We start from the raw sequence: 27,531 nt of genomic DNA, 5'->3' as shown, positions 1-27,531 counted from the left end.
CAGTGGTTTTTGCCTGTAATCCTAACTACTAAAAAAGTTGAGATCTGAGGATCACAGGTCAAAACCATCAGGTTAGGAAATTCTTATCGCCAATTAACCACCAAAAAGTCAAAAGTAGAGCTGTGAGTAATGTGGTCGAGTACTAACCTTGAAAACAAAAGCTGAGGGACAGAAACCAGGCTCTGAATTCAAGTCAGTAGAACTCCACTAAAATAAAAAAAATATGAAAAGTTGGTGAATAAAGGACATTAAAACCAGGTGCCAGTGGCTCATGCCTGTAACCCTAGCTCCCCAGGAGGCTGAGATCTGAGGATAGCAGTTCAAAGCTAGCCTAGGCACAAAAGTCCATGAGACGCCTATCTCCAATTAATCACCAGAAAACCAGAGCAGCTCTCTGGTTCAAGGAGTAGAGTACTAGCTTTGACCTGAAATGCTCAGGGACAGTGCCCAGGACCAGAGTTCAAGTCCCATGACCAAAAATAGAAAAAAGAAAAAAAAGGACAGTGAATGTTTATATGAAGGATCAGTGCACATATTATGGTCAGGTATTTCAGGAGCAGAAGAGACAGATGTGATCTGGAATGATGAGAAAGTGTTCACAAAGGATAAGCACGCTCAGCTTCAAGAGGGGATTGCAAAGATAATATCCACAGTTAATCAATGTATCGACAGGGAGATTGAAAAATAGCAGTCAGAAACATATACTGAGTAAGCAAATTTGTCTTTTTTTGAATTAAAAATTAATAAAATGGGTGGCAATGTGAAGGGTTTTCTTGAAGAGGGAAGTTATGCCCATCTCCCCAGTGAAAGTTAATTGTCTTAACAATATCCAGAAACTAAGGTTTGTTTAGATTAGACCAGAAGGAATATTCTCCAGTAGGGAGAATATCAAAGTATTACATTTCCTGCCCTAGAAATTTTTGAGACAGAGCTCTCTCTTTTTTTTTAAACCAGTGTGTGGTAATGGAAATGGCAATGGAAAGGAAGCTGGATTACTCTTATTATCTTCATATTCTATGTTGTAAATGCTATGCTTTTATGGCAAAATTCATGGTGAAAAATATTAACTTTCCATCCTTTCAAGGGTCATCTGGGCACACATCTTGCCAAACCTCTAGCTATCTATTAGGAGTTCAATTTGGTCTATAATGAAGGTGGAAAAGGTTCTTTAGGTACTTTCCTGAAAGGAAATTATCCAGTTGTTGTTTTACTTAGAGATACACTCATCTGAATTATTTTATTTGAAAGTTTCTTCTGAACATAACTAAAACTAAAATTTGTTGATGGACATTTCAGAAAAAAGGCAAATTTTCATTCTGTTTCTCTTGCCATTAGCTAAAGGTCACCCAAAATATTGATTACATTATTATCAATAATTCAATTGTTCTCACTGAAAACACTCATGCCTGCTCTGGCAAATGGGAAACTATTGACTATATTATTTACTGTCCATAACTCAGTTGTTCTCATTGAAAACATTCATGCCTCATGGCAAATGTGACAACAAAAAGCATTAAGCTTATATGGTTTGAGACTAGTTAGATGAACTAGTGATACTAGATGACTTCAGTAATCTAAACCATGACAATGAATTGCTTATCAACAAATCCTTGGTGGTTGGACCACAGATCATCTGCAGTCAGAGCTTATGCTGGACTGCTTGTCATTGAAGGGTAAAATGATTATATAATATGTGCCTACAAGTCCTTTAATAGAAGGGTGTATAGAAATCTTTGCACAATGACTGAGAATTATGTATAAGGCATCATGAAGCCTTTGGCTCTTTGTAGAACTACATTGGTCAGATAGGAGGTCTGAGCTTGGGGTTGTTGGGTGGCCTAAGGTCATCCTGGGAAATGAAATATAATAAACAAAGGTACATATGAGGAATAGAGATGTGATTTCTAGGAAATATTTTTGTAAGCCATTGCAATGGCCATGAACGATACGGGAAATAAGGCCTGCATTAGCCATTGTGTAGAGTTTGGGGATAATTTGAAGTCGGTTCCTCATTTACACTAGACACACTTAGTATACAATAATCACATATGGGTAGTGGCTAACTGTATTAGTCAGCGCAGGTTATAGAACAATCTAGAGAAATGATGGCATGCACCTTTAATGCTAATTACTCACAAGGCTGAGTTCTGAGTATCTCACTTTGATGATAGCCCAGGTAGACAAAGCCAAAATTGGAGATGTGGCCAAGGGGTAGATTTCTTTCTTTCTTATATTTTTTAATCCTTGCATTTTATTTTTCTTTATTGTTGAGGTGATGTATAGAGGGGTTACAGTTACGTTCATCAGGTAATAGGTACATTATTTCTTGTATATTGGTTACCCCTTCCCATGTTTTTCTCCCAATTTCCTTCCCCCCACTCTTCCCATTCCTCTTGTTTCTCACTTACTGTCCCTTTTTTAAATAAACCAGGTACCACATTCTGATACCATAACAAAATGAGATTGACCATAAGGGGAAAAGAAGAGAAAAGAAATAGCTTCATAGAATACATTAAGAACAGCAATCACAAAGATAAACCTCTTGTTTTCATATTCTGGAGGTCATTTCACTTAGCTTTATCCTATAGGGTGGCATGTACATAGTTTTTGAGCTATTATGATTCTCTGTTAGCAGAATCCCAAAATTATACTAATTATTACAAATAAGGGAAACCATGCAGTCTATGTTTCTTTGGGTCCGGCTTACTTCACTTAAGATGATTTTTTTCCAAGTCTTTCCATTTCCTTACAAATGGGGTGGTCTCATTCTTTCTCATGGCAGCATAGAATTTAATTGTGTATAAATACCAATCATCTACTGAGAGAGGGCATCTGGGTTGGTTCCACATCTTAGCTTTGGTGAATAATGTGGCAATGAACATGATTTTGCTGGTAAGTTTAGTATGTCCCTGTTTCTGGGTATTTGAATAAATTCTCAGGAGTGGGATGGCAGAGTCATAGGGGAGTTCTATGTTTAGTTGTTTGAGGAACTTCCACATTGCTTTCCAGAGTTGTAGAACAAGTTTACACTCCCACCAACAGTGTAGTAGTGATCCCTCCTAGCAACATCCCTGCCAGCATCTGTTGTTATTAGATTTCTTAATAATGGCCATTCTAACTGGAGTGAGGTGAAATCTCAGAGTTGTTTTGATTTGCATTTGTTTTATCTCCAGAAATATTGGGTACTTCTTCATGTGCCTATTGGCCATTTTTATTTCCTCTTCAGAAAACTCTTTAAGTCTTTAGCCCACCATCTAATGGGATGGTTGTTTCTTTGAGGATTTGTTTTGGAGAGATTTAATTTCTTGACCTGTAGGTATAATTTAGATATAAGACCCTTCTCAGTCGTATGACAAGTGAAGATCTTTTCCCACATTGTGGGCTTTCTATTTATTTTGCTGGCTATGTCCTTTGCCATATAGAAGCTTTGCAGTTTAATGCAGTCCCATTTATCCACACTTTTTCCTTGATTTGTTGTGTTTTGGAGCCTTTACTAAAGAAGTTTCAACTGGTGCCAAGGAGTCTAAGTGTGTCTCCTGTTTATTCTTGTAAGACTTTCAGGGTATCTTCTTTTACCTCAAGTTCTTTGATCCATTTGGAGCTGATTTTGGTGCAGAGAAACAGGGAAGGATCTAACTTTAGTTTTCTACGTATGTTTAGCCAGTTCTGCCAGCACCATTTGTTGAAGAGGCTATCTTTCTTTCAGCCAGTATTCTTGGCTCCTTTCAAAGATTAGGTGCCATAGGTCTGTGGATTGATTTCTAGGTCTTCAGTTCTATTCCATTGGTCCTCAAGCCTGTTCGTGTGCCAGTATCAAGCTGTTTTTATTACTATAGCTTCGTAGTAGAGTTTGAACTTTGGTATTGACATTCCTCCAGCGCCATTCTTTCTGCTAAGGATTGTTTTTGCTATTTGGGGTCTTTTATTATTCATTTTTGGATTGCTTCCTCTATTTCATTAAAGAATGATGTTGGGATATTGATGAGTATTGCACTGAACTTTTAGATAGCCTTTGGTAGTATTGCCATTTTCACGATGTTAATTCTTCCAATCCAGGAGCATGGGAGGTTATTCCACTTCCTTAGATCTGTTTTAATTTCCTTTTTTTCAGGTTTTTGAAGTTTTCATCATAGAGGTCCTTTTTAGTTGGTTAAGTTAATTCCTAAGTATTTTATTTTCTTTGAGGCTATTGCAAAAGGAGTTGCTTTCCTGATTTCAGACTCTCACATTTTGTTGTTGGCATACAGGAAAGCCATTGATTTTTGAGGATTAGTTTTGTATTAGTCTGAGCAACTTGGGAGTGAATCTCTAGGGTTCTTAAAGATAGAATCAAGTCATCTGCAAAGAGGGACAATTTTAATTCCTCTTTTCCTATTTGGATTCTCAAGGGGTAGATGTCAAGCTATGAACAAAATTCAAGGTGGAGTACAAGGCCCTGAGTTCAAACCCTGGTACTGGACAATGTGTGTGTGTGTGTGTGTGTGTGTGTGTGTGTGTGTGTGTGTGTGTAAAGAAATTCCTATTGGCCAGTGCTGCTTCTGTTGATACATAAATGTTTCTCTTTTTTATAGCTGAATCTCTATTCTCAAGAACAGAATTCAGATCAATGTGAGGGAATCACCAAATATTTACTGAATGAATAAAAGAAAAATACCAGATCATTGTATGAGCTATCTATTGTCAGCATTCTCATAGGAATTCAACAGCTGTTCTCTGTCAGTGAAAGTATCCCATAATTCACACATGCACACATGCACACATGCACACGCGCGCGCGCACACACACACACACACACACACAGCATAATATAGGTATATTTCTTCAAATTGCACCTTGACTTATGAAGAGGACATATAAAATCCTGAATGCTGATTAATACTCTCACCTGTTTTCCATATCAGACTTACCATCAATCCTTACATGGATGCCATGCAGTTACCACTGACCTAGGCTGAGTCCTGCAATGCTTTTCTTAGCTAGCCCCACTGGGTGGAACTCAGCTTAACTAGAGCCACCCAGCCTTTGGCAAAAAACTATGGTCATCACTATTCCCCCTCTCAGTGTATCATGCTCATCATTCATGTCAGTATCGGTTCCTCATCTATTTGAAACAGTTTTTAAACTGACAATCATTGTCCTAAAGGCCTTCCTTAGGAAGTTGGAAATAGTCCACAGAGTCTGTCACCAGCTTGAACATCCAGTCACCAAACATATTCAGTACACATACCGATAGCTCTCGATTTGCTTTGTGATTCATTCTTTGTCTAATGCATGCTTTATTTGGGGACCAAGTCATACAGATCTTTGAACAATTTTAACCACATGTAAGCCTAGACATGTCTAGGTGTTAGATGTATGGTTTGAGAGAGGCCTACCTGTATAGAAGGACTGCATCGACACCTGTGTCACATTCTTCCCTAATCCTCACACTAGTGCCCTGGTAGGCAATTAGAATGTCTGTTTCATTGGTGTGTGTATGTGTACATTGAAAGTCCTTGTATTTCTTTATTTTATTGTATTTTATTGTCAGGGTAACATATAGAGAGGTTACAATTCTATTCATCAGGTAGTGGGTACATTACTTTTTGAACATTGTTACCCCTTCTCATGTTTTATCCTACTTCCCCTCCCCTCTCCCCCCTTCCAAACATCTTCTTTTCTTCCTTTCCCTTCCCTATTTCAAATAAACAAATAAATGAATATAAAATGCACCAGGTAACAAAGACAGATTCAGTAACCACATGAGATAAACCATAAAGGGGAAAAAAGAGAAAAGAAATAACTTCATACTTGTTTCTGGACAATTGGGTAAATGACTAGTAGCAAGTATGAAGTTACTAGAACAACTATGTTCATTGCAGCACTGTTTACCATAGCAAAGATATGGAACCAACCCAGATGTCCCTCAGTTGATGAGTGTATCAACAAGATGTGGTATTTGTACACAATGGAATTCTATGCTGCTGTCAGAAAGAATGACATTGCCCCATTTGTTAGGAAATGGAAAGACTTAGAAAAAGTCATATTAAGTGAAGTAAGCTAGACGCAAAGGAGCATAAGCTCAATGGTTTCTCTCATTTGTTATAATCAGTAGAAACCTTGGGCTCTCCTAGCAGAGATTTGCAATAGAGCAAAACCTAGATACATAAGGCCATACAGTATGACACTAAATGAAAGGACCTCTAGGATATAGAAACAAAAGCCATATAATGAGTGATTGTTGTCCTTAATGTACTATGTTAACTCTCATCTTTTTTGCTGTCCCTTGGTTATCTCATATTGTTACAGTATCTCACTTTGTTATCTGATATATTTGATATATTTGTGTTTGGTTATTTGAAACTGGATAGGAAAGGGGGGAAAACAAGATGAGGGGTGGGCATGGGGGGGAGGGAAATGGGGACCAAGACATGAGAAAGGGTATCAATGTATGTGAATTAATGCACCTTCTCTTTGGCAAATATAATGTAACCCTTCTATTAATTACAATAAAAATATATGAAAAAAGAAAGAACTTTATACTATATGTTTAAGTGACTAAATGGGAGAGTGAGACTCAGATTTTTTTGGTAAAAAAAAGTCATATAATATATTAAGAGAACCATTACAAAGATAAACTTCTTGTTTCCATATCTTGGAGCTCATTACACTTAGTTTCATCTTACATAACTGTATGTACATATCTTTTGAGGTATTGCGATCCTTTGTTAGGAGAATCCTAGATGTATACTATTTTTTTACAAATGAAGGAAACCATGAAGCCTATGTTCCTTTGGGTTGTGCTTACTTCACTTAAGATGATTTTGTTCAGGTCTCTCCATTTCCTTATAAATATGGCAATATTACTCTTTTTGATGGCAGCATAGAATTATATTGTGCATAAATATCATATCTTCTTGCTCTAGTCACCTGCGGATGGGCATCTGGGATGGCTACATCTCTTAGCTATGGTAAATAATGATGCAATGAACATCATTGTACTAGTGGCTTAAGTAAGCTATTGTTTCTGGACATTTGGGTAAATGCCCAGGAGTGGAATTGCTAGGTCATAGGGAAGCTCTACATTTAGTCTTTTGAGGAACTGCCATACTACTTTCCAAGGTGAGAACAAGTCTAGCCACATCCCTGCCAGCATCTGTTATTATTAGATTTCTTGATCATGGCCACTCTAATTGAAGTGAGGTGGAATCTTAGAGTTGTTTTGATTTGCATTTCCTTTATGGCCAGAGATGTCAAGTATTTCTTTATGTGTCTATAGACCATTCTATTTCCACTTCAGAGAAGTCTCTCTTTGGTCCATCTTTTAATAGGATGGTTGGGTTGTTTCTTTAGGATTTTTTTTGAAAGACAGCCTCTTCAACAAATGTTGCTGGAAGAATTGGTTAATCATCTGTAGAGAACTAAATTTGGATCCTTATATGTCACCCTGCACCATAATTAATTCTAAATAGATCAAAAACCTTGAGGTAAAAGCAGACACCCTGGAAAGTTTACAGGAAGGAATAGGAGATATGCTAAGACTCCTTGGAATAGGTCAAACTTTCTTATTAATAAAAGCCCAGAAACACAACAAATTAAAGAAAGTTTGGACAAATGGGACTGCATTAAACTGCAGAGTTTCTCTATGGCAAAGGATATAGCAAGCAAATTAAATAGAAAGTCCACAGAATGGGAGAAGATCTTCACTAACCATACAGAAGACAAGGGTCTCTTATCTAAAATATATCTACAGCTCAAAACATTGAATATAACAAGTTCTTGTATTTCTTAGGCACAGGAAAACAACATTTGTCACTATAATTCTTCTGCTGCTAGTTACTGACAGTCTATTCTGTGTTAAACTCTAGAGGAGGAGAATAGTTAGAAGGGTACAATGGATGTGGTCCCCTGTCCTATGTAGCATATAGGAAAACCATGGAAAGTGCTCTGAGAGATACCTAGGACACTCTTGGAGCAGATAAGGAGTATTCAATCTATCTAGGATAAAGGTCTCTGTCCCTAAGGAGGTGATGTTTAACTTAATAATGATATTGTACTATTTATAAGCAAATGGAAACTAAATGAAGTAAACCAGACCCAAATAAACATAGGGTACATGGTTTCCCTCCTTTGTTGTGACTAGAAAGTTTCCTTAAATCTACAAGTAAACACACTGGAGATAAAAGACAAAATATTATGCTTGGACCTAATAAATTACACAGGAATCTAGATATTCACACAGTGTGACCAAAGTTTGATATTCTTAGGAAAGGAACAGAAAAATTCAATAGCTATGGGCCTGGAATCATAAAAAAAACAATGTTTATCAAAATGAACGCCAAGAAATGGAAACAAAATGTTTTATATTATTTTGCTTTTTGTTTTTTCTCCTTTCTCACTGTTTTGATTTCTATAACTTTTGAATGTTAGTTTATCTGTTTGGGGAGGGTAAGAGGAGGCACAGAAACAGACAAAGTCAAACAAATGCACAAGTGATACTCTGTATACTCTCATGTTGAAAATGAACAATACAAGCAGCAAGGGCAAGGCAGCAAGCAGCAAGGGAAAACTAGGAGAAAATAAGACAATAGGTGACACTCTTCAAAAGACATGTACTCTTTACATGACTTATATAGCTGTTATTCCTCTGTATATCACCTTAACAGTAATAATAAAAAAATTACATGATGTAACTGTAACCCCCTCTATACATTACATTGATACTAAAAAATTAAAAATTATATGAAAACAGAACTTTAGGGCTTTTGAAAATCCAATGAGAAGAGACCATTGTGGAAAACAAAGGAAAAAAGTATCTTCCCAAGGAAAGGAATGAGAACCATGCAGCGAGGAAAGGAAATTAAGTGGAGGAAACTTTGTGAAGTGCAGTGTAAAAAGGCTGACAAAATTTCATTGCCTTCATATAGGATGAGGCTAAATGAAAAGACCTCCAGAATATAGAAACAAGAGCTAAACAATGTGTGATTGTTGTTCTTAACATACTGTTATTTCTCATCTCTTTTGTTTCCCTTGGTTATTCTCATATTGTTACAGTACCTTACCTTGTTATCTGGTATATTGTATATACTTTTATTTGTGTATTTGAAATAGGAAAAGAATGGGGGAAAAAGATGACAGGAGGGGACAGGGGAGGAAAATGGGGACAAAAACATGAGAAGGGGAATCAATGTATGTGAAGTAATGTACCCTCTATCTGGCAAATATAACTGTAACCCTTATATTAATTACAATTTTAAAAAAATCTGGTTGCCTTTACCAGCCCAGATCAGGTTCTGAGGATAAAGGAAACATTTTGCTCTTCAGACAACCAGAAGCCAATAATGACATCTTAGTATTTAGTAAAAATAAGAAAAAAAAAGACACTGTGAATGTCGAATGTTCTTTAGGAGCTTCCTTATCTTTGACATAGATGGCTGTATCTCATGTTCATGGTGGTTTCTATATCCTACTCCAGAATTAGCTGTCAACAATATGTACCATTCCCCTCCTTTAGAAAAATGTATATGGATATTGATTTAGCTGGATGAGTATTTGTGTTCCTAGAAACTTTTGACAGGCTGTTTAAACATTTGTGCCAAACATTTCTTTGTAGTCTTACTAAATTCTTTTTTTTTCTTTTAAAATGCTTATTGGTAAGTAGTTGTGCAAAGAGGTAATAATTCCATAAGTCAGTATATATAATGAATCTTGATTAATGTCACCTCTGTCATCAGTTCCTCTCATTAGTCCCCCTCCCATATTTTGTTCAAGTTTCATAGTTCAGTTTTTTTGGTGTGCCTGTATAGTTCCAGGGCCTTAACTTTAAGCTTAGGCCCTATTAGCTTTTTTGCTTAAGGCTGGGGATCTACCACTTGAACCATAATGCTACTTTTTGGGCTTTTTGCTAATTAATTGGAGATAAGACTCTCACTTACTTTCCTGCCCAGGCTGGTTTCAAATCAGGATGCTCAAATCTCAGCCTCCTGTGTAGCTAAGACTACAGGTTTGAGCCACCAGCACCCAGCTATCATTTTTATATAATATACATTGAATATAATGACTGCAGGTCAGAGCCATTCCTATAGAGTTGCAAGTTAGTTGATTCTCTAAAAGAGAAAATTGCCTTTCCAATAAAACAAAGCCATTTCCTTCAATATTTGGGAGGATTCATTCACTGTGAGACTTGTGAGAATCACATGAAGCAATTCTGTATTTCTGAGGCTGTCTAGTATCTACTTGGAGTTTAGGCAGATGGTGGTTAGGCTGAAGCAAAATTGTCTTTTGTTAGCAACTATACTTGGATGAGGTGACCTCATCTGATTTTATATAAAAATGATTTAAACTCCATTATGAAAACAAGCTCAAAACAACAATCACTGAAGAAATCTTGCCATTCATGTGTTCCTTTTTTTTTAGCTCTTTTTTTTATTGTAATTAATAGAAGGGTTACATGATATTCACCAGATAGAAGGTGCATTAATTGCCATACATCGATACCCTTTCACATGTCTTGGTCCCCATTTCCCTCCCCCCCACCCCCACCCCTCATCTTGTTTTCCCCTCTTCCCTATCCAATTTCAAATAACCAAATACAAATATATCCGATATATCAGGTAACAAAGTGAGATACTGTAAAAATATGAGATAACCAAGGGACAGCAAAAGAGATGAGAGATAACATAGTACCTTAAGAACAACAAGCATTCATTATATGGTTTCATTTTCCTGCCCCCACTGCGTTTCTCCTCTTGTTTAAATTTCCAATCATGGCTCATTTACACTCACCATGACAACACCAACTTCCAGAACAGTTTTTTCTCTGCCTTCTTGCTGATTCACATATAAAATATTATTTAAGCATAGTTCTTACATGACAGCTGTCACCTGCACACACAGAGATCCAAAATCTTACTGAAAGATGTCCTATTGTTGCTCATGTTTGAGGTTTTCCAGCAGTTAAGCCCTAAGAAAGATTTTCAATAAAGACACTGCTTAAAGTATTTTAATTTGTAAACTTTATATTTAACTCTGGAACATTTTTATTTAAATATTGTGTGTTATCTTAAAATGCATTATCCTATATCCATCATTTGTGTGTCTGTCGTATTTCCTATTTTCTAGGCAGTTATTTTCTCTTTATTCTCCTGAGCTGCAGTTGTGAATGTGTAATCAGGCAACCACTCTTGATGTTGCTTTGAGAAGAACCCTGGATTTGCAGTTCCATGTTGTACTGTGGCCTTCTTGAAATGCTTAGTGATTTTACTTTGGAATGTGTGTCTTAGGAATAAAGCCCATAGGTCAATGGAACATGGGAGTCTTGGAGCCTTAATACACAGGTGGTCCCACCTTTGAGACAGGTTCTCAGATACCGGTTCTCTGCCCGTTGGCTTCCAAGACCTCACCAGGATCACCTACCTACCCAAACTACCTTCCATACCCTGCCAGAATCAGATCAGATGGTTAAGGGAGTAAAGAATCAAGTGTATACTTCACAGTGTCTCTGGGCAGGTGATAGCAGTCCTTCCTGCTCCAGGCTGCCTGCTGTGCTGAATTAAATGTGTAAATCCTGAGCCTTTGCTAGTCAAGTTTCAAGTTCTTAGGATATGTAGGCAGAAGATTGCAATCAGTGAATGAATGGGAGGCTTTTCAGAGTGAAATTTCCTAAGAGGTATGTCCTTTCCTTGAGAAAGGGCAGCTTATCAAAGAAAGCAAGTAAACTGGGGGGAGAGGGAGTGGAGAAAGAAAGAGAGACCAATGAGAAGCAAACCTAAAAAAATAGTACCATAAAATTAGTTTTGTTTTGTTTATTTTGTAGGCAGGTCTCACTTCATGCCTGAGCTAGCCTCCAATTAATTTTCCCAGTTTCTACCTCTGAAATAGCTACATTTGCAGACATAGTTATACATGGTTAACTTTATTTTTCTTTTTTTTCATATTTTTTACTGTAATTAATAGAAGGGTTACATTATATTCACCAGCTAGAAGGTGATTACTTCACATACATTGATACCCTTTCTCATGTCTTGGTCCCCATTTCCTTCCCCCCACCCCACCCCTCATCTTGTTTTCATCCCTTCCCATTCAATTTCAAATAACCAAATATGCATATATACAATATATCAGACAACCAGGTGAAATCCTGTAACAATATGAGATAACAAAGGGACAGCAAAAGAGATGAGAGTTAACATAGTACATTAAGGACAACAATCACTCATTATATGGCTTTTGTTTCTATATCCCGGAGGTCCTTTCATTTAGTGTCATTCTATATGGCCTTATGTGTCTAGGTTTTGTTCTATTGTATATCTCTTCTAGGAGAGCCCAAGGTTTCTACTGATTATGACAAATCAGGGAAACCATTGAGCCTATTTAACTTTATTTTTCTATTCATTATATTTTTATTTTGTACTGGGCTCTAAGAATTATACAACCTTCTTATTTACAGCCTCCTCATAGGCCTTCATGGCCAGATTCTATTTTACTAACAAAAATAATTCTATCTAATATTTGATAAGGGAACTAAAAATATCACTTGTAGAAAATGGCAGCTTCTTCAACAAGTGATGTTGAAAAAACTGGATATTCACAAGCAGAAAAATGACACTGGATCTTTGTCACCCTGTACTAAAAGAAATTCAAAATTGATAAAGATCTCACTGTAAGATCTGCAATCATAAAACTACTACTGGAAGAAGTAAGATAAACATTAGAAGTTCTCAGCACAGGTAGAATAATGTTCCAGGGGCTCAGCATATCAAAGAAAGAATTGACAAATAGGACTGCATCCAACTGAGAAGTTTCTATATGGCAAAGAACACAATTAATAAGCTAAAAGTCAGCCTATGAATGGGAGAAGATCTTTGCCAGCAATACATTAGACAATGACTAATATACTGTATAATCAAGGAGCTCAAGAAACCAAAACTTCAAAGAATCAACACACTAATTAATAAAAGGGCAAATAAGCAGAATAGAGACATCTCAGATGAAGTAAAAATACCAATAGATATAAAAAGAAATGTTCAACATCTCTGGCCATAAAAGAAATACAAATTAAAACAACATTGAGATTCTATCACACCCCAATTAGAATAGCCATCATCAAGGATACAGACAACAAATACTATTGTGGATGTGGGGAAAAGGAACCATGGTACACTGTTGATGGGAACGTAAAGTTGCTAAGTTGCTCTAGACGGCAGTTTGGTGAGTCCAGAAAACTACACATGGAATTACACTATAATCCAGCAGTAGTAAAACTACTTCTACAATCAGGTTCAGCGCTACACTATTCACCATAGACAAGGTATGGAAAGAGTCCAGATGCCCCTTGATGGACAAATGGATCAAGAAAAGGTGATACATACAGATAGATATAATTATGTAAATAAATGTGCTTGGGAATTTTTGATATTACAACATTTTTCTAAGAAATGAATCTGGATAAAATTATGTTAAGTGAAGTAAATCAGACCCAAAGAGGCAAAGGATGCAACTTCTTTTTTATATGTGGAAACTAGAACTAGTTTGTAAATGTAAAAGAAAACACATATGCAGTTTTCTGCAAATGTACCCAAGTGTATTAAGTGAGGTATGGTATTTGCAGGGGGGAATTCAAATAGTATAATTCATTGAGTAAATTAATGCACAATTCAATAAAATGAGTACCAGGAAACTGGCCCCTGTCAAGGAGGCCAAAACAAGGATGGTAGACAAATGAAGAAAACCATAATACTCAATGTATATTCTATGAAACTAAGAAAATTAAGGAAGAGGATTGGGTTGGAAGGAATAGAGGAGAAGGGTGAAAGGGCTAACATTCATCAAGATGTCATGCCTATAAACTGATTTATTAGTGGTAGATCCTCTATACAACTACTTACTGATACTTCAAATATAATTTCATAAAAATGCAGGATAATTTAAAAGTCATATAATTTGAAAATAAAAGAATTGAGATGGATATTCAGAATGAGCAGGGTCAAAATCCAGGGTCTAATACCTCTAACTTCATTCTCTGGTGATTACCTTTCCATCTTTTAGCTTCTAGTGTTGGCAGTCAGTATTACTCCTGAAGTGAGATTCCTGTTTTGTGTGTGTGTGTGTGTGTGTGTACTGATCCTGGGGCTTGCACTTGTGGCCTAGGTGCTATCACTGAGCTTCTTTTGCTCAAGACTAGCACTTTACCATTTAAGCCACAGCTCTACTTCTGGCTTTTTATGTTGGTAGTTTAATAAGCTTTCCTGTATAGACTGGCTTTTAACTAGGATTTTCAGATCTCAGCCTTCTAAGTAGCTAGGATTATAGATGTGAGCCACTGACACCTGTTCATTCCTGGTTTTTGGCATATGAATTCAGGATATATTACAAGTGTCTTGCCTCTATTTTCATCTGATTTAGATATGTTTCTTTCCCTTTCTTTTCCCGTCTCTGTGCTTGAACTCAGGTCCCAGGCACTGTCCTTGAGTTTTCTCAAGGCTAGCATTCAACCACTTGAGCCAGAGTACCACTTATGCTTTTCTTTGTGTATATGGTACTGAGGTATCAAACTCAGGGCTTTGTGCATGCTGGGCAATCACTCTATCACTAGGTTATGCTCCCAGCCTGGCTATATTTTTATGGGGAAAATTGGAATAAGAACAAAGAGTTCTTAAATCTTAAGGATTTCTTAAATCTATTTCTTTCTAATTTTTAACATGCTGTCATCCATTTGGTTGCTTCAAGAATAATGTACCCATTCCCTGATGAATGTAACTGTAATCCCTCTATACATCACTCTGATAATAAAATACAATTATTAAATTAAAAACATGGAGTATTACATATGGTATTTGAAGGGAAACCTTGCTACATCATAGCTGTCTTTTGGTCAGCAGCTAATCCTGCTTTCCAAACTGCTTCCATTAATGGAAGGTTAATTTGTCTTTTGGGCTAAAGATGGTGATGAATTTATTACCATTATTTGTTCAGTTATTTTTTTTCAAATTTTCCTAAAAATTTGTTGAAATCAGAAGCACACTTGCTTATGTTTCCACAGTGATTCAATAAATATCACATTTCTTTTAAGGTATGCAAATTACATGTGTAAGCTACACCTTAAAAATCAAGAAAAAATTTTCAATAGAGCAAAAACTTGATACATAAGGCCATATAGTATGAAGCTAATTGAATGGACCTCTAGGATATTGAAACAAAAGCCATATAATGAATGATTGCTGTCCTTAAGGTGCTATGTTATCATCTTGTTTGCTGTTCCTTTGTTATCCCATATTATCACAATATCTCACTTTGTTATCTGATATATTGGATACATTTGTATTTGGTTACTTGAAATTGGACAGGGAAGGGGGGAAAACCAAGAGAGGGAGTGAGGGGGAGGGTAATGGGGACCAAGACATGTGGAAGGGTATCAATGTATGTGAATTAATGCACCTTCTATCTGGCAAATATCATGTAACCCTTTTATTAAATACAATAAAAAATATAAAAATCAAGAAAAATATTGCACACTTCACTTAACATACTCATAAAATGAATATCACAATTATGGAAAATTGGTATGAAATCAACTTGAGCATATAGATGCAATTCCTAAAGCAATGAAACCCAATATTTAGCTGTATTTATGTACCTGTAATTAAAGTGAAATGAAAGAGTTTAATGGACAGAAATATATAATCTTCAAGAAAGAAAATGACCTTAAGAGGACCTCCAGGATATAGAAACAAAAGCCATATAATGAGTGATTGTTGTCATTGTTGTTACCTCTCATCTCTTTTACTGTCCCTTAGTTATCTCATATTGTTACAATATTTCACCTTGTTATCTGATATATTTCATATATGCTTAATTGATTATTTGAAATAGGAGAGGGAAGAGGGGAGAGAGGGAGAGAAATGGGAAACAAGACATGAGAAATGGTATCAATATTTGTGAAGTAATGTCCCTTCTATCTGATGAATATAACCCTTCTATTAATTACAATCAAAATATATGAAAAAAGAGATACCTATGTGACTTTATTTCAAAATAGGATTGTGGAGAGGTAAGGATAGCCAAAATGCTTTATTCATAATGGATTTATTGAAGGGCAGTATTGGAATCTCAACACACTTAGGTCAGAATAAAGTGTCAATAGAAAGGAAAAAAAACTGAAAGGAAACTCAGACCAAGGCAAAATTATAAGTATGACAATGTTCTTATTCACACATTGTCAGTTCTCCTTTCATCCTTTTTTTTCTGAATTTAGTGATACTCTTCTGCTTTGGGTTTCTCATGTCTTCATAGATTCCTGGGATCAGGGCTAGAAAAGTCCTCCAAAGACTTTTTTCAACCTTTTCTGGGTCTTGTATGAAGAATATGGTCCTAGGCTTTGAAATTGGATAAGGAAGGGGGGAAATCAAGATAAGTGGGGGGGGGAGGAAAGGAGGGGAGGGAAATGGGGATCATGTCATGAGAAAGGGTATCAATGTTTGTGATGTTATGCACCTTCTATCTGGTGAATATAATATAATCCTCTACTAATCACAATAAAATATTATTTTTTAAAAAAATCTCAAAAATATCCCTAGATGCTTAGCATATATAATACAGTATGCATCAGTAGGATTCTGTTTTTAATAGAGAAAGATTATAAATAAATAAGCTACTAAAATATGTCAAGGCAATTGAAATAGTATCAGTTTTTTGTGGTGGATTATAAATTATTTCATCCAACCTGTAGGGTTAAGGAAAGTGTTACAAAGTAGTTCACCTCTAAACTAGACCTCAAAAGATGGGAAGGAAAAGATTGTTCTAGACAGAGAGGCAATGGCAATGCAGTTATCTAGAGATGACACGAATCTTTTGTGTCCTAAATACACTGCGTCATAGCTGCTCAGGAAAAACTAAAGAGGCAGAGACTGCAGATGGCACTAGAGAGAACTTCAGGATTTGATGGCTATCTGGACTTGACTTCCTCATATCACACCAGAGAATAGGTAGAACACAGAAATGGAGGAAAAGTTCACAAGACTATATCTCAACAGAAAAAATTGGTGTAGTAGTTCACACCAATCATTCCAATTATGGGCAGGAAGCATAAAAAAGGAGAATCACAGCCAGGTGAGGTGTCTCATACCTGTAATCCTAGCTACTCAGAAGGTTGAGATCTGAGGATCACTGGTCAATGCCAGCCCAGGAACAAAAGTCAATCTTGGAGAATCTTGTCTCCAATTAACCATAAAAAAAAACCAAAAGTGGAGATAAGAGTCTCAGGTCCTTTTGTCCTCAAGCTGGCTTTGGTCCTTGATCCTCAGATTTCAGCTTCCTGAGTAGCTAGGATTATAGTGAGAGCCACCACACCCAGCTGGAAGCATTTTTAACATGGAAAATTGTTTTGAAATTTTCTTAAATTATATTACACGTGGGGGGATGGAAACAGGAATAAAAGTATGAGTAGGGGTATCTATGTGCAGGAAGTAATGCACCTACTTCATGACAAATGTGACTATAACCCCTCTATACATTATCCAGACAATAAAATTTTTAAAAAATACAAAGTTCTTACAGGAACACTGGGGCAGATTTAGATTTGTTTCAGGGTTGGCGTTTCTGGGAAGAACAAATATGAATGATATTTACACTCTGAAAAAGTCATTTTATGTATTACATTTCTCAGTTATTATGACAGTCTATGAGTAATAAGACAGTCATCTAAACTTTTTCTTTATGAGAAACCAAATTCTAGAAGTTAAGAACTTGACCAAACTTAACTATTAGCAGGGCAATTTAGGGAAATCTTGACTTCACAGAGATTTCTCATTTAAGGCATTTAAAAAAATAAAACAAAAACAGACTCATTCTTCTCTAAGAAGCAAAGTTCCTAAGATATGAGGGAAACATATAAGCTATCGTCTCTTAGAAATCACACTTTATAGAAGATAAAAGTTTATGAAGAGGGGCAATATGTCAGATATTCTCTCACTATGCAAACGTATGAAGCTAAACCGGTGACTTCTATGCCACTACCCACCTTGTCCAGGGAATTAGTAAATTAAGGCAGGTATCTACCATAATCCCTCATAAATCTCTCCCTCTTTCCATCCCAGTTGCCTGGAGTTAAGCAATAGTCTGCCACATCATCTTACCTGCCCGCCTTCAGGTACTGAAGCAACTGGACCAGCTTTGGCCCCAAACCCTAGAAACTGAGATGCAGCATAAAACTTTCCTCCTTATAGGTGCTTTATCTGGATTATTTTGCCACAGTGATAGAAAGCTAACACACACACACACACACACACACACACACACACACACAGTTAACAGGAGAGTGACTCACTTGTAATAGTCATGACTCAGTCACTAATGAAACTTGATTCGATAACCAGATGTCACCTCCATGCTAGACTCAGACACTGGAAAGATGAAGGAAATATTTCAAGAATTTACTCAGGATACACAGATGGAAAAAAAATAGATAAATGAGAAAGTCTTGACCTTCCTAAAGCTCACCACCAAGTTCTTGCAAGACTAGAAGACATGGGAAGAGAAGAAAGCATGGAAAAAGTAGGATGTAACTCACGAGAGACACACCAGCCTAGCATACACAGGCTCTTTGTTCAATCCCCAACACTACAAGAAAGCAACAACAAAGCACCTTGTATACAGAGGTAAGAAAGGAGGAAAGGAAAGGGAAATTTGTGTTCATTAATGCCCTTTCTTTCTAATGTTATCCATCCAAACACTTACTCCAAGATTCTATCCCTGTAGACTGCCTCCTTATTCTGAAATTCCCGGTGAACTAAACACAGGAGTCTGGCTGCATCTTTAAGAAATTGTGAGTGGGCCAGCCGTGTGGAATGATGTCAGAGGTTATGGGGAGGGGGTGGATGAGTTGAAGGGGAGGGGTTGTGCTCCATAGTTGAAATGAAACCTGATAATTACCAGAGTTTGATCAAAAGTATACCAAGTTTCATCTGCATTTTAAAGGTTCATTGAGGTTTCCATGGTAAGATTTAAGCAGATATAAGAAACAAGCAAATGTAAAAAGGGGAATGTAAGCAGACGCATCAGATGAGATGATGGGATGCAGAATGGCAGCAGAGGATGTGGTAAGATGTTGTCTAATTATAGGTATAAGGTTCTTTTTGAGCTGAAAGAATTTGCTGTTTAATGTTTGTAGAACACAATAAAAGGAAGGTGTGAGGACTGACTCCAGATGTTGGGCCTAATCAACAGCAAAGAGAAATTCCTTCCTAAACATGCAAAGTATTTACTAAAATTTTACTATCTGTTAAACACTGTCTGGGCACTGGAAACATATCAGTGAATAAAACAGATTTTGTCTCCTAAGGAGATCATGTTAAACAGGACACACAGAAATATGAACATCGTCATATACATTTACAAACTGTGCAGAAGTGTTTGGGGAAAGAATAAACAGGTACAGTTTCAAACAGACCAGTATTAATGGTAGCATACTCAAGCACAAGGTTGACAAACCTTATCCCTGCCAATACCTTGACAAGGAATCTTCCAAGCAGAGAAAAAGCGAAGATGCAAACAGGAAGATGCTAATGGTGTCCAGAGACAGTGAGTAGTTAGGGAAATTGCAGTGAAGTAGACAACAGTGAGTGGAAATGGCTAAGGTTTGTCCTCAAGAGAGACTGAGACTCAGGAGGGGAAACAACCAATGATAACATCATCAGGACAAAACAGAAAAATAATATAAGGAAGGAGTCAATGCTGTCAAACAGGAAATTACATGGAGAAAGAGAACTAGGCATCAGGTTTAACAAAGTCACTTTGTGACCCTGAAAACATGCAATCTTGTGTGATGGTAGGAGTAAAAAGCTAGTAGAGAAGACAACAAGAAACAGGAGGAAAAAAGAAGTCAGAGATAGCTTAGAAAGGAGATGTTCTTCTAAACTTTCTACTCAAATATTCTACCTGTCTATCACCTTCGGTCAGTTATCCTTACACTATACCTTTTCTTCATTACTATAATAATCTTACACTCCTGCATTATTCTTTTCCTACCTCCCCTGTTGTCTTCCATATTATTTTTCTATCTCTGGTCCTCTGTTCATCCTTCAACTCTTATAATGCATGGATCTACATTTGATGGTTGTTGAGCAATGCTTTGTATCTAGGTGTTCAATTATACTCTAGGTCCAGAGGGACTTAAATACAATAGAGATTGGATTGAGGGGCCTATTGTTTTGGTCATAAATCGGTAATCTGTGGTTGTATTAAATTTGTATGTAAGTGCACAAAAAGAGAGAGTGATATTACCAGTCTAAAAGTGTGAACATCTATTGTAAGCCAACTAAAAAGGTCTAGGTTAGTTATATCTGAAAAATTATAATCTTGTTTAGTATTAATCTTGCTCCCATTTTCAAATGGGCAGAACAAGAAACTCAAGAAAAATGTCAATTCAAGGAAAAGAATCTCCTACCCAATATAAACAGGCAATGGAGAAGTCAGTGGCAAATCTAGAGGAGAGCCTTCCAAGTGCTATACAAATGCAATTGATAAACATCATTAATGAAAAGTGTGAAAACATAAAGAAAGAGATAAGGGAGGAAGGTATAGCTAAATAAGAGGAAACTATAAACAAGGTGATATGTGAAAAAGGAGAAGCCATAAAGGAGGCCATAATAAAGGTTTTCCAAATGGATGAATTCATAGAATCCACTAACAAAAAGTTGACTGAACTCCAGCAAATCCCAAAGAGAATAAAGCTGCTGAGCTAACCACTCAAATGGAAATCAAGGAATTAGAGGAATCCATACATGATCTAAAACAAGAGATGCAAGACATCAAAAATGAGCAATGAGAAGCAAGGGGGTTGAAGAATAAAGTAGAAAGCTTTGATAGCAGGTTAGAAAATGCAGAAGAGAGAATTTCCGAGGTTGAAGATAATTTAGTTTTTATAGAGAAAGAACAGAAAATGAGTCAATTCAAATCTAGAAACATGAGAAAATGCTTCAGGAGGTCCAAGATACAATTAGGAAGCCTAATTTAAGGCTAATTGGTATTGAGCAGGGTCTGGAGAAAGCGGTCAATGGTAGTGGAAATATACTTCAGGGAATCATCTCAGAGAACTTCCCAAATACCCAGAAGGGCAGGCCCATCCAGATACAAGAAGCTTTTAGAACCCCAAACAGACCTGACCAGAAAGGACATCCCACCACCACATCATAATCCGAACTGGACCAATAGAGACCAAAGAAAGGATCCTAAAAGCAGCCAGGGAGAAGAGAACAATAACCTATAAAGGCAAACCAATCAGAATAACCCCAGATTTCTCAGCAGAGATCATGCAAGCAAGAAGAGATTGGATGGATATATGTCATGCCCTGAAGTCAAATAACTACCAACCAAGAATACTGTACCCAGCTAAGCTCTCATTCATAACTGAAGGAACAATAAAAACCTTCCATTTCAAGGAAAAGCTGCAACATTATGTAGCAACCAAACCAACATTACAGAAAACTCTCAAAGATGTTCTACACATAGAAAACCAACACAAATGTAATACAGAGAAAGAAATGGCACCTAAAACTCATACCATCTGAGTACCACAAGAACTGTCAAGACACAGGCCCTAATGAAAGCTTTTAAAAATGGCAGGAACTAATAAATATTTCTCAATCCTGACTCTCAATATCAATTGGTACCACAGACATAGAATAAAGCCAGAAGTGGTGCTGAGGCTCAAGTGATAGTAGAGCTCTGGCCCAAAAACAGCCCTCAGACTCAGACCTTAAGCCCAGGATTGGCAAAAAAAAAAAAAAAGTTTTTTTTAAAAAAAGAGACACATCTTACCCAAAAAGCCAAACATTTTTTGAAAGTGAGAGGTTGGAAAAAAGTTTATCAAGCTAATGGCCCCCATAAACAGGCTGGAGTTTCCATCCTCATATCAGATAAAATAGACTTCAAACTAAAATTAGTGAGAAAAAACAAAGAATAATCTGGTCAAATTCTTTGTTAGTCCAACCCCTTGCTTCTAGGATCTAACTTAGGTAAGTTTGTAATGAATGCTTATCTTACAGGAGGCTGTGACTGTTCAAAGTAATTTTACTATATTCAATAGCATATGGTGAGTTCTAAATACATATCAAGCATACTATTAAGCCAAAAATAGGGCAAGGTTCATGTGAGTATAGAATAAGATGACCTGGTTTATCTAGACAGAGTGAGATTTCAATCCATGAGAATAACATGTGTGAGTGAGTCATTTAGAAGAAAATGATAGAAAAAACAATGAAAGGAAATAATGAGAGCTATCTTTCCAAATGAGATAGTTGAGAATATAGATACACAGTGCAGACACAAATTAGTCTGTGTCCTGTCCATCTGAACCAACCTTTTGTCTAGTGACTCTAAGTTTCTAATAAATAATATTCTGTAAACCTTTGTTCCTCCTCTAGGCAAACAGTTATAATCTGAAATTTTTACTTAGAATACAAAATTAATACAGATTGAATATTTCTTCAGAATATGTTACTGCTTTTGTCGCTTTCAAAAGTTTGAGAAACATTCGTGTGCACACACACACACACACACACACACACACACAAACACACACACATTTAAAGATCCAATTTCCATGGTATGAAATGGAATTTAATGCTGGAAAGTAAAATTCAGAGCTCTTCTACATCAAAACTCAGAATTATTAAAATAATCTATTTTTAACATTAGAACTCATTAATGGGAAAAACTTTATAAGTATTACAATACACCTGCCTCTCTAGTGCTTATGACATTAAATGAATAAAAGAAATGAATTTTTTTAATTGGGATGATCTCCTGTGACTTCTAGGCATGAAAGTGTATCTAAATCATTGACTTACATCTTCCTCTTGATCCAAATGAATGTGCTAAGATTCAGTCTTCTAGGTGTGAAAAAAAAAAGTATTGCAAAAGGTATTTCTAAGTCACTCTGGAAACCTCACTCATAAAATAATCAAGTTTTTAGCTATTACCTGGTAGATAGTAAAAAAATATAGCTTTTTAGACAATACTGCTTTTAGAGAGTGGTTAGGTGTCATAAAGATGTATGTAAGATAAAGACAGAGGTAGTTTCATTCAAGTATAGCTAGGAATCAGTCACATCTGGACTGATAGAAAGACATAAGGAAACTTTCTTTTTAATTGTCAGGGTGATGTATAAAGGGGTTACAGTTACATCCATAATGTAGTGAGTTCATTACTTCTTGAACATTGGTACTCCTTCCCATGTTTTTCTCCTACTTTACCTGAGTTGTAAAGTTTGTTTCCCAATTAAATGAGAATACTACTGTTACATTGGTTTATCCTTTATCCTTTGTCTCATCATCTTGTTTTTCCCCTTCCCTCACCTAATCAAAATAAGCAAACAAATATATAGACAATACACCAGGTACCAAATTTAGATACAGTAACACAGGAGATAAACTATAAGGGTGGAAAAACAAAAGAGGAAAGAAGTAACCTCACATAGTACAATAAAAACAACAGTCACAAAGATAAACCTCTTGTTTCCTGGAGTTCATTTCGCCCAGCCCAATCTTATATGGCCATATGTGCATAGCTTTTGAACTATTTTGATCTTCTACTAGGAAAATCCTAGACAAATACTAACTTTTACAAATGAGGGAAACTATGGAGCCTATGTTTCTTTGGGTCTGGTTTACTTCATTTAAGGTAATTTTTTCCAAATCTTTCCACTTGCAAGAAAACATTCTTATAGGTTTCTTTCTGCCACAGATGCCTCCTTTTCTCACTGGCCATGTGAGTATTGTGGGAAAATGCACATATATCATATTTTGACCATAAAACCCTCACCATCCTGGACTTTGGGGAGAACAAAAAGCAAACCCTCGATGATTGGGCTGAGGGTGAAAAAATCAGATTAAGGAAGAGGGATAACTCCATGGCAGTGAGTAATCTGACATACCTTGATAAAGAGGCTAGTCTTAAACTCCAGACTTGACAGCTAGCATAGGATCTCTGTGGGATGATTATGTCACTATTCTACTAGGTTATCCAAGGTAGCACTGGCCACCCAATCAACTCTGAGTATCTTATCTAATCTTACCAGGAACTGTTTTTCCATCCATAAAATTGAACTGGTAAAGAAATCTGTCCAACCTGCATGCCAGAAAACATTGGAGAGATCAACATGTTAATATAAACTTGAAAATGTAGAGGTTTTTTCAGGAAGTACGTTAAATGAATTCAAGGAATGAGTAGTTAATCATTATTGTAAACTGAGCTACAGTTATGGAAAAGATTGCAATCATTTAGTAATAATATTTATCTTGTTTAAAGCACCAAGAAGCTTTCATAGTCTGTGGATAATAATTGTCTTTGGTCACTGAAATAATAGGGTTTTTTTACTCTTTGCATTAAGAAGCATTTAAGAACCATATTTAAATATGAGAGATAAGTAATCAGATAAGATAAACAACATTTTGTAAAATGTAAGATACACAACTCAGCTATTATTATTATAATTTAGTGATACTCCTCAACAATATATCTTCATTTTGGAATAATAGTTTTAAATATTAGAAGCAAACTTCAAAAATCTAAAAATTATACTATACTGTACATCTAATTAAGAAATGATATAAAAGTAGATACTAGGTATATTTTTGTATTATTTAAATGAAAGTAACATATTGGGATCTATTCTAGGCATACTTTTGTAATTATTTAAACAAATGCAACTTATTGGGATCTATTTCTTGTATTTTATTATAATTCAAAATTTGAAATATTTCTAAATCTTGATTTTAAATACATTTCGTTTTCTAGAGAAGTTCGTTTATATCCTGAGGTCACAGAGAAGAAATGGCTGTGTTGCACCTGCTATCTCCTTTCATCACAAGCTGCTTTCTTCAGTCCATTTAACACAAGAAATGGTGAAAGCTCAAAAGTAAGCCTGAAAATGGCAATAGAATAAACTTTAAGGCATTTCAGAGACTACTTGACATTAATAGGCTGTGAAAGTCATTTCAAGTCCTTGAAAAATTAACCCGAATACATCCTAGAAGTGTGCTCATAAGCCAGTAATCCAGAGATGGTCGCCAATTTCCTCTACCCTTAAGTGAGCCAGTAGTATTTCCCTTCAGGCCACTAGGTAAACCTCCCTGTGGTCTGAAAGTTTTTCCTCCCTGAGTAATGTTGGCAATGCAGTAAGGTGAACTTCCCAAAGTCAGAGAAGCAGAAAGGCAACCAAAGGAGTGATCCTGCTGTTGGAAAAACATGTGACCAGAGATCATTGTATAGTGCAATGCAATCAGGACAAAATTCACACAGAGCCAAGAAGCTTCCAGGCCAAGAGCTATAAGCAATCATACATCTACAAAAATCACAAGAGTTCTGAAACAGTACTGCCTGTGGGACATAGAACAAATGCACAGAGGTTTCTACCTAGCCAAGTCCAAATAACCTTTTTTGGAGAATCAAGGCCCCGAATAGCATGGAGAATTGTCACTCTAGAGCACAGTCAGATCTTCACAGTATTGTTGCAGTCATCATTGATTCAGAAGTTTCCACTAGAAACTTCTCGGTTTCATTGTGGCACTCTGGATTGAACTCAGAGCTCTAAAGGCAAATGCTCTGCTCCCAAACTATATTCCTAGCACTCCTCCAGCAAGTCTAGTAAGTGAGGATCAACTTCCAAGTCCCGAACAGGGATAAGCTAATGCCAGGTGTAATCTGACTGATACACCATCCTATCCTCGGTGAGGCAAATGTTCAATACTACTAAGGAGCTGGAAGATTTCTGGGGCTGCAAATCCTTACATCTTTCCTTCCAGTGAGCAAGAATATCCAATTTATTTCTTAGTCAAACAACCTGTTCTTTAAAGCCCATTCATCCCTACTTTAGCTGTGGCTGACAAGCAAAGCTGTTTAGGATTTCTTTTTAATTAAAAAATCTTCACGTATTCAAAAGCAACCTCTTGTCTCTTGCCTTTCTTTGCTCAAGCCAAATAAAACAGAGCAAAAATGAATAAATGAAAAACTAATTACTTTGACCTTTCCTTATGGGAGCTATTTTCCATCCCCTTAATCTATATCAAAAACAAAAGATTATATATTCAACCATGTTTTTAAACACTGCTTAACACTAAAGTACTTTATCAGAAACTCTCAGGGCATCCTTGCAAACAAAAGGCTCTAAGGAGTCTAGAAACCTATAAATGTAGCACCATGGATAGGTAAAGAGTAAACCTTCAAAACATAGAGCTCCAAAATGATTGTTTCACAATATTATTATTTAATACATAAAGACAGTGAAATATAGATAAGAACTATCAGACTCAAAAGGCAATATGCCAAGACAAGTATTCTTAACACTACAGACTGAAAGGCAAAACTGTTAAGAGACTTCAGACTCAATCTGAGCAAAGTCTTGATAATATTTTAAAAGTACTGGGTATCTTTCTCTGAGGCAGTGAGTAAATTTGTAGAGGTATTCTTCTAGAAGTGAGACTCTTCATTGATTCTGGAGGAATCAATTTTTACTAAGAATTAGCTCTGTTTCATCACTATTGCTGTCATTTATTGTATGTCACTCTGTGCAAGCAGAAATATTAACTGGAGTTTTGAAACTGCTAATGCAGTGCATTATTGTCCCCAACAGTGGAGGTTCTTCTGAGTTATCCTGCCATTCTAGTTCAATGGAATGGGGAAGGTGGATAGTGCCCCATGAAAAAAAGCAGGCTCAATGTTTAAGAACTTCCCTCAACGCAGAAGGAAGAAGATTAGGCATAGTGGCACATCCTTGCAATCTCAGCTGCACAGGTGGTAGAGGCAAGAGGATCACAGTTCAAAGAAGAGCCGGAGGCCTGGCTGAAGTGCTGAAAGCACTTGTCTAGTAGCCTGAGGCCTTGATTTCAAACCCTGTTACCATCCCAAAACAGAGAGGAAGATGTAGAGTTTATTTACCTACACAGCTCTGGTGTTTCTTCCTCCCAAACACAACTATACCTGATCTGGGCAACAATCCTTAGGTTACTTCTTTCCCTCCTTTATAGTTTTTCAAAGATACCTATGATTTCTTTGTAGTCTAAGGACACTCAGAATTCTCTATCTCACTGAGAAGCTTTAGGAAGCAACCATTTATAGTGAGTGGAAAGTGATCCTGCGGCCAGAACTCTGCCCCAGTAACCATCTCACTTGGTGAGGAGCCATTTTTCTTGAAGGTATGGAAAGTGGGGACAACCTACGTCCTAGGTTGACCATTTGTTCACCATCTACTCCCCAAAGTCCATATCAGAGGGTGCTCAAGATCAGGCAGGCAAGAAACTTCCTCCTTCCCTTTCCCTTTCTTTTTCACAACAATGCCATTACATTCTATGTCTTCTCACATGGCTGTTAATGCCCAAAGCCATCCAAGGCACAACAGAAGAGCAGAAGTAAGCTGAAACAGTTAAGAAAAATGACTGAATTACCTATAGATAGACCCCTGAGGTCAGCAGGCAGGATTGAGTGTGACCTCTCCCCTTGCCTATTTCCCCTTCCCACCTTGTAGCTTAGTTTGGTTAGAGGGCCAGTGGGCCGAGGGAA

The sequence above is a fragment of the Megascapheus bottae genome, chromosome 9 (genome assembly GCF_031878675.1).
Source record: "Megascapheus bottae isolate mThoBot1 chromosome 9, mThoBot2.hap1, whole genome shotgun sequence".
Classification (NCBI taxonomy): Eukaryota; Metazoa; Chordata; class Mammalia; order Rodentia; family Geomyidae; genus Megascapheus; species Megascapheus bottae.
The sequence above is the reverse complement of the archived record's forward strand: the minus strand, read 5'-3'. Positions refer to the sequence as shown.